Below are 13,777 nucleotides of genomic sequence, written 5' to 3' on the forward strand. Positions count from 1 at the left end.
AAACACGTTGGCGATCAATTGCATGCTGTGTTTTTAATAACAACTATTGAATAAAGAATACATTTTCGAAGGAAGAACAACTTGCACAATGATTTATTGCGAATATATCACTTTGTTTTCCCTTTTTGTGGACAATGGATTATAATCTACAATACTTGTTAAATTTAAGTATGAAGTTGAGTGCTGAACCACGCTGTGTGTTTTGGTTTGGGGTTTTCTTTCCCTGTATAGAGAGGTAGGGGGGTCACATCTCTGGTTCATTGCACCACACTCTAGATACATTTTCATTATGATCACTCTGTGTTGACGAGTGCAGGACATGTGTGCCTTGACCCTTCTTTGTGCCATTGTCCTTTTGACATAGCACTGCAACCACCAGTGGGAAGAAGAGCTAAAACACATACAACCCACAGATCCATGGTTTTGACCATAGAATCACTCATTCACTCTTTTGATAGGATGCCCCTTCTGGCTGCCCAGTCCACAGCTCACGCTCACCACTACTCCTCTGTGTACAAGCTGAGGAAACTCACCAGCAGTGCCTCGTAAAACAAATCAGATGTGTCCCCACACATAAACGTGGTAGACAACAATCTTCTTATTACTGAAGACTTTTCTTCCAGTGCTGAAATCTGGAATGGTGATGGTCCACACTGACAACAACTCAGCCCTTTTTTACTTGTGAGCACCATTACCTTTAGCTCTTCTAACTTGTTGTACCTCTGTGGTAGTGGGCACTTCTTCACAGCATGTTCCTGCGAGTGTCCCACTTTGAAAGGATCATCAAACACGCTAAATAGGCACCTAAAAGTTACACAAGTAGGAAATTATCCTGAAAGCCCTCAAGCTCACCTTCTTGGCTTGGGGACGACATACACCTTTGGAACCCATCACAATATCTGGTGTGAGCAGTTTGCTTATTACATGGCCAAGGGACCCTGTTCCCTGAAGGTCGTAATGATGATGGCCTTGATGGGGACATTCCTGTGTGCCTATTCTGATTCTGTAGATTCCAATGGTTCTCTAGAAGATTAGGAAGAACCAGGCATGTTCAATAATCCTGGTGGTTCCAGCTGCCATTGCTAGGCTACATATTTGGTTCTGCCAACCACTTGCAATTAAACCATGTATGACTCCCACAAAATAGAATCTCCTGTCCATTAGGGTGAGAGAGTGTGTGACCCATTTCTACCACCGCCCCACTTGAGGGCATATTTCTTCAAAAGCTACACCTTCAACTTCTTGCTCTATCACCAGAAACCTGGGAGTTCTAGTGGCTCTCAGCAAATCCTGCACTTGAACTTGGGATAATAGATGTTTGTGGTTCTGGCACTTGGCATAATGAAGAACAGCAACCCGTTTACCTGTTCAATTTACAGTGCCATGTCTTTTTTTGCACCACCAGGCTTATACTCTGGTAAGGATGAGGTATTCACCTGCTGCAGGGTAAGACATACCTCAGACGTACCGAGCAGCCATGAGACCCTCCCTGGGAAGGTCTGGGGAATCCTTCTAAATGGCGCCTGATGCTCTAAAGGGATGCCTTGTGGGCCTAATACAGTTACTTCCTTCCATGTAGCAATCCATTGCCCCAAGGGTCCTTAATACACCTCTAAACAGATTGATCCACACATTTTTTGAGCCAACAGCATCATGTGAGCTAAAACTCCTTTTGTGGAAAAGGTCTAGCTAGGGAGCCATAACATTAGCTATTCGTATAAGCAAGTTACGAGCCCTTTGTGCCTGAGAGCCCATCACAGTATTAAACGGGTGCAGGTTTGTTCTCTTGATACACCCTTTTTCATCCCAACAGTGATGTTGAAGTTCCACCTGAATTTCTGAATTTCTTAACATATTCCTATGCAATTTCAGCTGAGAAGTGTGTTGCACATTTATTTAGAAACAACAAAATCTTGCACTGGTCAAAACAACTCTTTGTGATCTTTGAGGAGATAATGTTGGGAAAGAGCTGCTAAAACAACAATTTTTAAATGAACAACGTCATGCATCACACATTACTAAGCTATGCATTGAGTCATTCATCGAGCGTCATAACACTCTACTAGGGCTAAAGTGGAGTTCAAGGCCATATGTTAAGCAGCTAGATGGGCTACCCTGTAAGCATTTCATATGCATTATACCATAGAGGCTACCTTTCTCAGTGCAAACTCTTGCTTCCTGTGGAATCAGAATTCTCCACACTAGGAATTAGAGCCAAAGTAATAAACGTATCCTGTACTTTCACAGACCATAGAAAATAACTTCTTATTCCAGATGGACCCGTTAGTCCTTTGGCCGACCACATTAAAGGTTACAGTAAATGAAATACTGTACCCTCATGACCAGTTTCATATTTAAACAGTGCATATCTTGAAGTGGCTGCCTTCTTGTGTTCTAAAATGAACACTTCTAAATTTGAAGTAGTCATTACGGCAGCTTAGTAAGTACGATTGCAACATTAACGGCAGGCCTTTGGTTGCCCTCTGATGGTGTTATAAACTCTATGCATCCCTAGTCAAGTATAGTTGCTAAAATTGTAAATTGCTGTAGTTAGTGTAGTGATGTGAATGATACTTCAACCAAATAATGGGTTAATTAACTCTACAAATGACTGCCTCCAGGTTTTTTTCAATTGTATATGTGTAATAAACTACTGTAGTTGAAACATTGAGAGAAGTTTGGTGCATTGGGGAGAGTTAGGGCACTGGAGAATGTTTGGGAGCAGGAAGGGTGGAACAGGCCATTCTGCCACACCTGCATTTTCCTGCTGGCCTGCAGGCTCGTGACTCTCTCTTAGTAGAGTGGGCTGCTTTAAACCAACCATGTCTCCCGGTTCCATTCTACCCAAAGCCTCCTGGGTTGTGGGGCTGGGTTGAACATTTTTGCTGATACTTATTTTGTTTTCCAGACCGGCCATGATTGCAGGAAATGGTTGGAGCTCCAGAGAATGGCAACATTGGCGATAGGTGGGGGTACATGGAAGGGTTGGTGCACCCAAAGAGCTGGACAATTAGGGAGAATTGGAGTACAGAGAAGAGTTGAGCATCAGAGAGCGCTCTGGTACTGGTGAGATTTGAGGTACAGGGAAGGGCTGGGGCAAAGGGAGAGCTGGGGCATTAGGTAAAGGGAAGGGTTGAAGAACCAGAAAGGGTTGAGTCGTCAAAGAGGGTTGAATAACTGGGGAGCTTGGGGCAAAAGCCAATTTAGGAACTCAACGGATAGAAGTAGGAACACGAAGGGTGGGGCATTTAGGGGAGCTGTGCAGCTGGGAAGATGAAAGGGGACACGAGAAAGGTGGCATGCTTGGTACAGTGTACACACACTAGACCAAGTGAATTCCCCTAGGTGTTTGGTAGTAAAAGGATTGGAAGACAGATTTAGAGGACTGGAGAGGGTTGCCGTGGGGAGAGCAGCAAGAAAGGCTGCCTGGGGGTAGCTGAGCTGCCAGTCACTAGGCCGGACACAGGTTCACTCAGGAGAGCTCTCTCTCTCTCTCTCGCTCTCTCTCTGCTTACTTGTGCTTCAACGGGTCGTTCTAATCCTAGCACATGCTCCCAACACCCCCACCCCCCTCTCCAGCCCAACCCCAGTGTGTTGCCTCACTGAATACACGGTGTGGGGTGGCCCGGCTGGGGGTGTTGCACTCTACGCCGCACTGAGTCCCCCCCGGGAGGGCTGAGCCAGCACTCGGCGGGGATCGGCGTCCTGTGGCGGCCCTCTAATCCCGGCACATCCCGGGCCCCTTACCCTCCTCTTTTTCAGTGATTACAGCCCAGGCCTCTCTCTGCAGTCAGGGATTAGCCGTCCTTTCTCGCTACTATAAACAAGGCTTGGTGCCAGCAGCCCAGAGAGGTGGGACCCTGCAAACTGTGTTCGAGAAAGAGAGATTGGAGGCCTGTAATTACTTCTAATTAAATTTGTTTCCAGCTCAGAGGAGCAGGAGCTTTTCCTGGAGGAGGTCGGGTGGGGGAAGGGAGGCTTCTTGTAGATTCTGCCTGCTTTCTGCTCATGTAATCTGCAGTGTGTAATATTACTGTGAGTTTCGTGCGAAAAGGATTGTGGAAGTGTGAACGCAGCATGCCTCCACTCTGGCTCGCAGCCTGTGGCATGAACTACATCCCAGTGTTGTCATGGTTTCGGTGATGCAGCAGCACCGGGGTTAATAGTGTGATGATACCTCTAATCCAGCGGAAGGAGAAAAGGTCATGTTACAATGACGAGAATGCAACAGCAGCGCACATCAATATGTCACAAATCCAGCTGCGGATTGGTTCATTCAGATCCCCAACTAGGACTAGGGTGGGCTAGGCGTCCTGTCGCATCCCCCTAATCCTGGCACATCCTGGGTCCCCTTTCTTTGTTTTGGTGCATGTGCTTGAGCATAGCAGGTGCATGGACAATGAAGTCTAAAGAAATTCAAGTTACATGGCATCCCCTAGCCCAGGAATAGTGTCACCTGACCCAGTGCTTTACTTGGGCCGGTACTGTCTGGTACGGAGGCCCGTCACTTTTTTTTTTATTTTGAGAGTACCACACAGAGGTACTACCAGTTCTGCCACCCTCCCAGTCCCAGCCCCCAATAGTTACATTTTCCCCCCACAGCAGCAAGAGTGCTTGGACTGAATTCTCTGTCTGCGCCCATTGCTCAATCTCTCAGACTGTCACTGTGTTGCTTTAGACAGCAGCAACCTATTAACTGAGCCCACTAACTGCTCCCATAAGTTTAAAACGGATGTCTGCCTTTCCAGTTTTATCTTCTGCCAATTTCAGTTCTCGTCAGAGCTGTCCAACATTTGGTTGCATTCATGGTGACTGGGTATTTCATAGAATCCGAAGAGCAAACCCATCTTGTTAAGCATGAAACATGCCTTTCAAAAAAGGCAAAAATGCTACTCGTTTGAAAAAATACAAACCACAAACAGTAACTACTAATATAAGTCCATACAGCGGGGATTCAGAAGTTCAAAGTTTAGCATCCAGTAAAGTCCAACTTTATCACCCTCAACACAACTTAATATAGATCTCAGAAAGTTAGCGGATAGCCGTAACCACTCTATTAGGAATTTAAGATAATCTGGGATATTATTTCCAGCTTTGGTAGATATACTCCTCAGAATCAAAGGTAGTGTGAATTTTTCCTCATTCCCTTTGACTCCGTGGTTTAAAAGCGCCTTGTGAAATGGCGCGTCGTTTAGAGAGGATGATGTTAATTCCTATACTCCCTATGTGAATAAAGACCCACAGTGGTCACAAGGGAATCTTTTTGACCCATGATCTTGCCTCTGTCAAGCTATTACATTTAGAAGGGGTCACCCATTCTTACAATCATTCTACTTCATTCAGGTTTTCCTGTCCTATATGGCGCAGTTAACTGCACCCTCCTCCCCTCCATGAATAACTCGAGGGCTGAGAGCTGCCTCGTGCAAATGGTGCTGATGGTGAGTTATGTCTTCCACCTAACTGTATATAAAGCATACGTCATAGTTTACCCAGGTAATTTATTTTTTAGTAGTGGCTACTGACAGCTTTGGGTGACATCAATTCTTCAAAATACACAGACTGGGGTTTTGTCAGTTCCATTTATCCAGGATTTCCGGTGTTTTTCTGTAACTTTGATGAGCTGTCCATAAAGGTCATAGTATTTTGAGGATGGTTACATTGTGCCATTTGTTTTCTCATTAAGCTTTGCTGATCGGGCATCAAATAGTCCTTTTATTAGACTGTAGATTAAAGATGATATGTACTTTGTAATTAAACGCTGCAGTTTGTTTTTTGATGTATGTACTCTGCTATTATAAGGACATTTTAATTGGTGATTTATAGAATGTTTGTTCAGAAAGTACTTGATGTTCAGACACCATAGCAGCTCCTAAAAATGCACTTATAGTCACTAATCGACCTTGCACGTTCATTTGTTTGGCTGTAAGATTTTGATACAAATGTTGTTGGATGTATTGCTTTTTTTATACATTAATCGTGTATGCACACATGGGTAATTTTAAAACATACAACAAAAGATATGGCCCTTTTCATAAGTATTTCTTATGTAATATGTTGCAGATTAAGTCTTTAAATGTCACCTCTTATAAAGCAAATGTCATTTTCTTAATCTTTCCATGACTCTCCTCTTTAAAGGTACAGTTTAAATCTGCTTATAGAATTTGCTCAGCCAAGAGACAGCACTATCAGCTTCCATATTGGTATTGCTGAAGATGTAGCTACATTATGAGATTTTCTTTCTAGAAAGTTGTGGCAACAGGGACAGTTGTCTAATCATTACCAAACACTTCCCCCTAACAAAACTCCAGACCTGTTGGCTCTGCCAGTGCTTGTTTGTAGTGTATCGTAGTTCAAAAAGGTGGTCCCTTCAGTGCATAGCTGCTGCAACAATTTTAAACACCAAGGCAATACAAAGAAACTGAAGCGTGCACAAGACAGTTTTCAAGGTTTTCAAAGGTTTTATTTGGGACCTTGATGTGAATCAGAACATAATCCCACAGCAAGGCTAGATGCCTCAAAATAAAAACCTGCATGTGGATACTCTGGTAGAGCCGCAGGCATGAGGGTATATGCCCACCTCAGGAAAGATAATACATTCTCTTGGCTAAAGTCTGCAGGTTGTCAGATAGCAAACAACAATATAGAATTGCACTACCTGACACAACGTGTTTGCAAGGTAAAATGAGATTAGGCCAATAATACCCAACAGAAGAATAAGAAGAGGGTGAGGAGGTGCACATCACCTCGCTTATGTGCAACAGGACTTTGTAGCAACAGTCGCTCACAAAGTACTAAATCATAATTAGAGAAGTGGAAGTAGTGGAATGAGTATGCAACACAGAAAAAGTAAACGCGGAACCCTACAGGGACTGAGGTGAAGACTACAGTTACAAGCCACCAAAACAAGAACCTGCTTACATGCCATCCCAGAGGATCAGCTGACAAATTTAAACATATCCATTTCAAATACATCATTAGTGCTTTTGTCTTAGACGATTTTAGAACACTGTCCTTGTGGCTGGGGTTCCAGAAAGTAAAAATAGCTACAGCTGCATACTGACCACTCAGTACATCTCATGGCATGCAGACAGTGCCTCAATTCCTTACACGTGTTCAAAGAAGTGGAAAAGGAGCTCCAGAAATTGGAAGACATGTGAGTCTTCAAGAAAATCAGAGGCTCCTCTCCTGGGCCTTCTCATTTACGGCCAGCCAAACGTCAAACAACTCGATCAAAAGCATACGGATGAGTGCAGTACTGTGGTTTGACACTTTATAGACTAGTGTGAGATATGCAGGATCACTGCAGACCCGAGGTAAACATGGGATGTGGAATCAACTCAACCTCCGTGGAGTATAACCAAGCTAACAAGCTCCTTAGACACAACCACATACTACAACTGATTATTTCCAAACCTCATGACGTGAATGTAGAGATTAGACCAGTAACAATTGGGGCGAGATAGCAGATTTGGAACATGCACAGCATCCTGTGGAAGTGTCAAGCGAATGCATGTCCACAAAATCGCGCTATTTTAAGGTGGAAAAATAATCGATCACCTTCTTATGGATTTGCAGATGCTTCTACATCTACTTCTGTGGGCTTCCCTCTACTGCTACAAATTACCACATGTCATTGGGGTCACAGTTTCGGGGGGGGAGAAAACGGGTAGTATCCCGGTTGAGAGAGGTGTCCGCCAGGGATGTGTCCTAGCCCCCACCCTTTTCTCTCTTTACATCAATGGGGTGGTTGAGCACCTTCGGAAACATCCTTCAGATGAACCATCCCTGGCTGGCGAACGTATACCAACCCTCCTCTTCGCGGATGATACGCTTTTAATTTCTAAATCCCCGATGGGCCTCCAGAGACTTTTGGACAATTTTCAATCCTTTTGCACCAAACGAGGTCTGTTAATAAATACAAGCAAAACTAAGTACCTTGTGCTGAATCCTCCCAAACAACAAGTTCGCTCTCCCACTCTGAATGCTGTGCTCCTGGAAAGGGTAGAGGTTTTCGACTATCTTGGGATACGCCTCTCGCACAAAATGGAATGGACCCCACACTTGGACAAAATGTTGCTAACTCACAAGAGGATTACAGGAGCCCTTTTGAAAGAGCAACGATCCTGCACAATAAGACCAATAGCTACAGTTCTCGAGATTTACTCAGCTAAAGGTGTTAGCTCTGCCCTTTATGGGGCCGAACTTTGGGGCTCATCCATTACTGACGCTTTGCCGAGATCAGAAAATAAATTTTGTAGAGCAATTATGTCCCTTCCGCAGGGTACCCCGACACTCCCCTTAATGCTGGACCTAGGCTACCGTCAAATTGATGATGTTGCAAAATTTCGTCCATTATTGTTATGGGCACGTATTTGGCGTGTGGAAGAACTGAGCGGATACGCCCAAGGACTAGCTGAAATTATGTCATCACCAAGTTGGCACAAAATTAAATGGCTGAGAGACATGAAGATCTTGCTAACAAAACTGGGCCTAAAAGAAGCATGGTCGAATAGAACTTCACCCTCGAAGCTAGTCCTTAAAAAGCTCTATTGGGACTGGATCCTTTCTCAGAGGAACACTAGCACCACCTTGGGTAGGCTCACGGAGGACTTTCTGAGGTTCAAAGATCGACCCAAACGGGAATTGTATCTCGATATTATTGGAAAACCTTTTGATAGGGCCCTGTACTTCAGATTCAGAATAGGAACCCTTCCTCTTAATTCTTTCACTTTACGATGGAAATCTCGTATGGAAATGTCAGAGCTCTGCCCAGCATGCCTCGCCAAACCAGAGACATTGGCACATTTTATGTTTGAGTGTAGCGAGTATGCAACACCAAGGAGGGTCTGGCTTAAAAACTTATGTCGACAGTTGGGTACTAGGAGTCATGCGGCAGCAATTAGGATACTCATATCTGACAGCCGTGTGCCCTATGCTTGTGCTTTAGCCAAATTTTTATCATGGGCTAGGTCCATTCGAGCCAAAAGGCTAATATTGACTGTTTAATCCCATTTTAAAATGTATCAATCCAATGAACTGCCTTTTGACTTGATTTGCTAATCTGCAAAAACTTAATGAACTAATAGGCTAGTATCATTTGTGTAAATCCTTTTTAAATATTTATTGCAAAATCTACTGTTTTGTTTTCTAAAACTGTACCATTATGATTTCTGTGCTGCTTTTATGATAATTTTTTTTATCGAAATAAAGCCTTTGACCTTTAAAGAACAAATATTAGTAAAGCCAGTAGCTCTGGATTGGATGTACTGATGCAAGCAGCATTAGTGTATTGGAGTGAGACACACTGCATGGTGCCAGCAGGAGTGAACAGAAACAGCTATAATGTAAAGTACGTCCACATGTATCTTAGTGCATGCACTTGAGTGCAGGGGGGAAGGATACGCCCAAACCGCATTAGCTAAGAAATTAATACCCAAGTGGACTGCACCAAGACATAATAGACAAAGTCTCAAACCAGTGTTTGAAAGAGGCTGGTCAAAGTAACTCAGTGGTTGAAAGGGATAGACCCAAATTCTTCTTTATGAATATTATTTGTAATAAATCTGATTGACAGATGTGCTGTCAAAACCTAGACCTAAACATAAAACATGCAGCTGCATGAATTTAGTTTAACGAGGGAAAATCAGGCAGGAGTGGGGAACCCGCCTATCTATTTGGAAAGGCATTCTCAACCAGCCACAATCACTGGTTACGAAGAAGAATCCAAAACGGAGGTGTTTGTAAATTTGAGGGTGGAAGTGTTTCTAGCATCTGCTATCAGTTTTATTCACCACTGTAGATAAGTGCCTCCAAGCTGTCATCTATGCCCATGCTCCCAGGAGTTGGAAGAACACCCCAGAAGAACATTGACCCCGTACTTAAGAGGCAAGGTAATACACTGCTGCTATCATGCACATGGGCAACTATGTCTGAAAATGGGCACACACAGAGAGTCTTGCACCTTCATACCTCAGGTTTTGTTCCTAATAGTAGCCAACTCACGCATATAATACAACAATGAATTACAGAAACCAAAGCCTACATCAGTCAGCAGGTGGTTTCTGGGAACTGCAGACTATTTGGGATAGAGGTGTGGGGCATCACATTAAGTTGATAGCATATCATCCATCCTTTTTGAACAACCAAGCAACATTTCTTTGGAGAAAATGAGGATGGACGTTGGCAGAGCTCCAGACCATGGAAAGGCTGCCAATGGTGCACAGGAGCACACACATGACGCCCGAAGTGGAACTGCAGCCCCCCACCCTTGCTGAGGTCAATGCTTTATGTGTAATAAATAAATGTTCTGGGGATCAACATTTTTGTTAGGAGCAGCCGCTGCTGAATGGCAAGGTTTTTTAATACAAAGGCTGCCTAGTCTTGACTCTAGCATATGCCCCTTTCTTCCGCTACCCGACACTCTCTATCTCTTTATCTCACTCTTGCTGGTTATTTTTCATTCCTGCTTTCTCCATTGGTCTCTGTTCTCCAGTCTTTCTTCCTTTTCCCCCCCATATCTTCCTTTATCGTTCTTGCTATGAGTCAAAGTCTGGTAATGGAAAATAAGTCCTGATCCCCAAAAATGAGTTCTGGCGCAAACAACCTGTAGAAATTGAAAACTGCCTGAGGCTATGATATCTAAGGAAGAGGTAATAGTGACACGTCCACTTCCCAAACAAATACAAATATAATTTTCTGTGTGAATAGTGAAGGAAAACAGGATATACAACACAGGAATTACATTGCAGTGCCTTTACCACGCACATTTTTACCATGCATATGCCTTTACCATGCATGACTTTACCACGCATGTAAGTCTATTTAAGGTAAGTATAAATGTTTCTTTGTGTGTATGTATGTGTGTGTGTGTGTGTGTGTGTGTGTGTGTGTGTATATATATATATATATATATATATATATATATATTGAGGAACCGTGTTGTGGATATTGTGCGTGCAATGCTCTGAGCGCTAGAGGGACCCGTCTCATTTGTGGCCGGAGCTACAAGGGCACCCGCAAGGGCACCCGCTTCACAGCTTTCCTGGACTCCAAGGTATTGGAAAGCTCTGGCCCCCGCATGAAGGAACAGTGCTCATACCGCTGACAACTCAGTTTGTGACTACACGGAGAGACCTGCACATTGTTGCTGAGTCTCAGGATTTGCCTGGACCTTCACTTATGCGGTGAGACGTCTAAGGGGCCCCTGGAGGACACTTGTCATTTTAATCTGCACCTACACTCGTCATGTCACTGATCGCCAGCACAAGGAGTCAACAGCCAAAACACTTACCTGCAAGCCGAGATGGTGCATGCTGGGAGTTGGAGTCCGCCAAGGGGGACTACAAAGAGGTGTTCACGCTATTGGTTGACTCTGCTGGGCCCCCAGCAATGGGAACAAGATGGATCATTTGAATGCCGGTAGGTGTCGGTTTCTGGTGTTTGGCATTTGAGAAAGTCAATGAAGACGAAACACGTCATGCCTGCCACGCTACAATAAAGACGTTTTCCTTGGCTCCCCGTTGTGTCCCTCTGGTTTCTTTCTCTGTGGAGAGAGGAATCGTGTTGTGGATATATATATATATATATATATATATATATATATATATATATATATATATATATATATATCGGCTCCCAACTCGTCTCCGCAGGAAACAAGACGACCGCACACAGCTTTCTAGGGGTAAGTTCAGTTACATACATACATTTTTTACACTGCATGCCTTTACCACACATATACCTTTATCCACGCATATGCCTTCACCACGCAGGTAAGTATAAATAAGGAAAGTGTCTCATATATATATGAGTGGTAAAGGCATATGCGTGGTTAAAGGTATATGCGTGGTAAAGGCATGCGGTGTAAAAAATGTGTGGTAAACATTTCTTTCCTCAACCAAGGGGCCCCTACTATAACTCACACAGGTATTAGGATGTTGCACCCCATAATACGAACCATGTAGAGGCCCTTCCTGTAAACTCTGAATCCTGAAAACTGAATAGGTAGCAGGAAGAATTAATACAGGAGTTCCTGGAAAGGAATTAATCCTGCAAACATCTGTCTGATCTGATGAGAAAGCAATGTATCCCCTTCAAAACCTGTCCGCTGACAGTGTTGCAAGCTAAAGGAATCACGTGACCGTAACCCTGTACAACACCAGCATCACCCACAATGCTAGTCGCTTTCAAAAACATTTGACGAAGTGATGTCCTTGACCTACATTAGTTCCGAGCATCCCAGGATTTATTTGATTTTGATGGAAATTAAAACGATGCAGGGATATGGCCAGTAATGCTGCGATTGATGATCTGGACCAGTAACAGCCCCAGGATATGTCACAGAAGACTTAATCCCACCCCCGGAGACCTGCTGTGTAGAGACACCCTAGGGGACAAGGGGGTATCCATAACTCCCTGCATTCTGGGCGAGGGTCCCCAATATCATCTGCAACCTTCTGCTAAATTGTCTGTATGCCAGAAATACTGTGGTGGTGACTTCCTGAGATATGGACATCTCACATTCACCTGGCTCAGAACTTACTGATGTCCATGAAAGTTATTCTGTTGGTTGTTTCAGTCTTGTTAAGAAGGGATGTTATGTTTAGATTACTGGGTGTCTCTCCTGTCCATCATGCCTGTGCCAATCAACCGTTAGACTGCGTTCCTGCACACAGTATGGGGACGGAGGAGGAATAAATAAACTGAAAAGGTTTAGGTTTGACTGTCGAGAAAGTTGGGGGATGAGACAATACTGGAAGGTAGCAGGGCAAAGGAACAGAACCTAGAAGAGACAGAGGCGACAGTGTGAATATGGAGCAGAGCACATGGGCAGATGCTTAAGACGGCTGGCAGCCATGGTGTAAATGTTGTCCCCAGCAGAATGTGGTGAGGGGGCCAGAGATCTCATGAATTTGCACAGCCCTTAAGCTGAATAGGCGTGTAACCTAAAGGGTGAGGGATCCCCTGCACTGCAGGAGCCTGTGTTATGTCGCTGGCTGGTAGGCAGAGGATGAGCTCATGGTGTTCACCCAGTTGTTGTCACCCCTTAGGTAACATAGCATGCCAATGCAGTGCAGCAATGACGACCCTGTTATTGTAATTGCATTTATATAGCGCTTCTTAACCCTTGCGATGCTGGATCACTTTAGAACACCAGCAACAGCCTGCTCATTGGGAGTGCTATGAATGAAAGAGTGTCTGTCACGTTGACTATGTGGGTGGTGTTTTGATGCCAGCCATGAAGACGTGGGTTTTGCTTCTATCTTGTTTTTATTGCTTCAACTGGTGTGAAATGGAAGTGAAAAGCTGTGAGGGACAGGACGCTTAATGCTTAGATGCTAGCCTAGTGAGTGGATGGATAGAGTCTGTGAGCGGTGTTGGCCTATGGACGAATTTAACACGCTGAAATTGCAGTATGGAGATATATACATATACTGCTTCGTAATCCACAAGTACATAAGAGGCGTCCTCACATTTTCTTGCAGCCATAAAGGAGGTTTTTAAGTACCAAATCCATTCTCTCCATGCCAAATAAGATACTCTGAAACTCCAAGACCGATAGTCCGGTTCTAATATTCTGCCTTCCTTTTGGGGCTTAGCTGAGTAAAAATGGAGAACAGCGGTTAGAATTCCTTTGATTCATCTAAGAAACGAGAAGAAAAGTAACGTCTAAAAAAATAGACATTGTATTTTCCAAAGGTACATTCATTCAAGTTGTTATATTGCCACTTCCTGATGTCCCCTATTATCACATACTGGTGTAAAGCTACCTGTCTTT

Source organism: Lissotriton helveticus, chromosome 11 (assembly GCF_964261635.1).
Source record: "Lissotriton helveticus chromosome 11, aLisHel1.1, whole genome shotgun sequence".
Classification (NCBI taxonomy): Eukaryota; Metazoa; Chordata; class Amphibia; order Caudata; family Salamandridae; genus Lissotriton; species Lissotriton helveticus.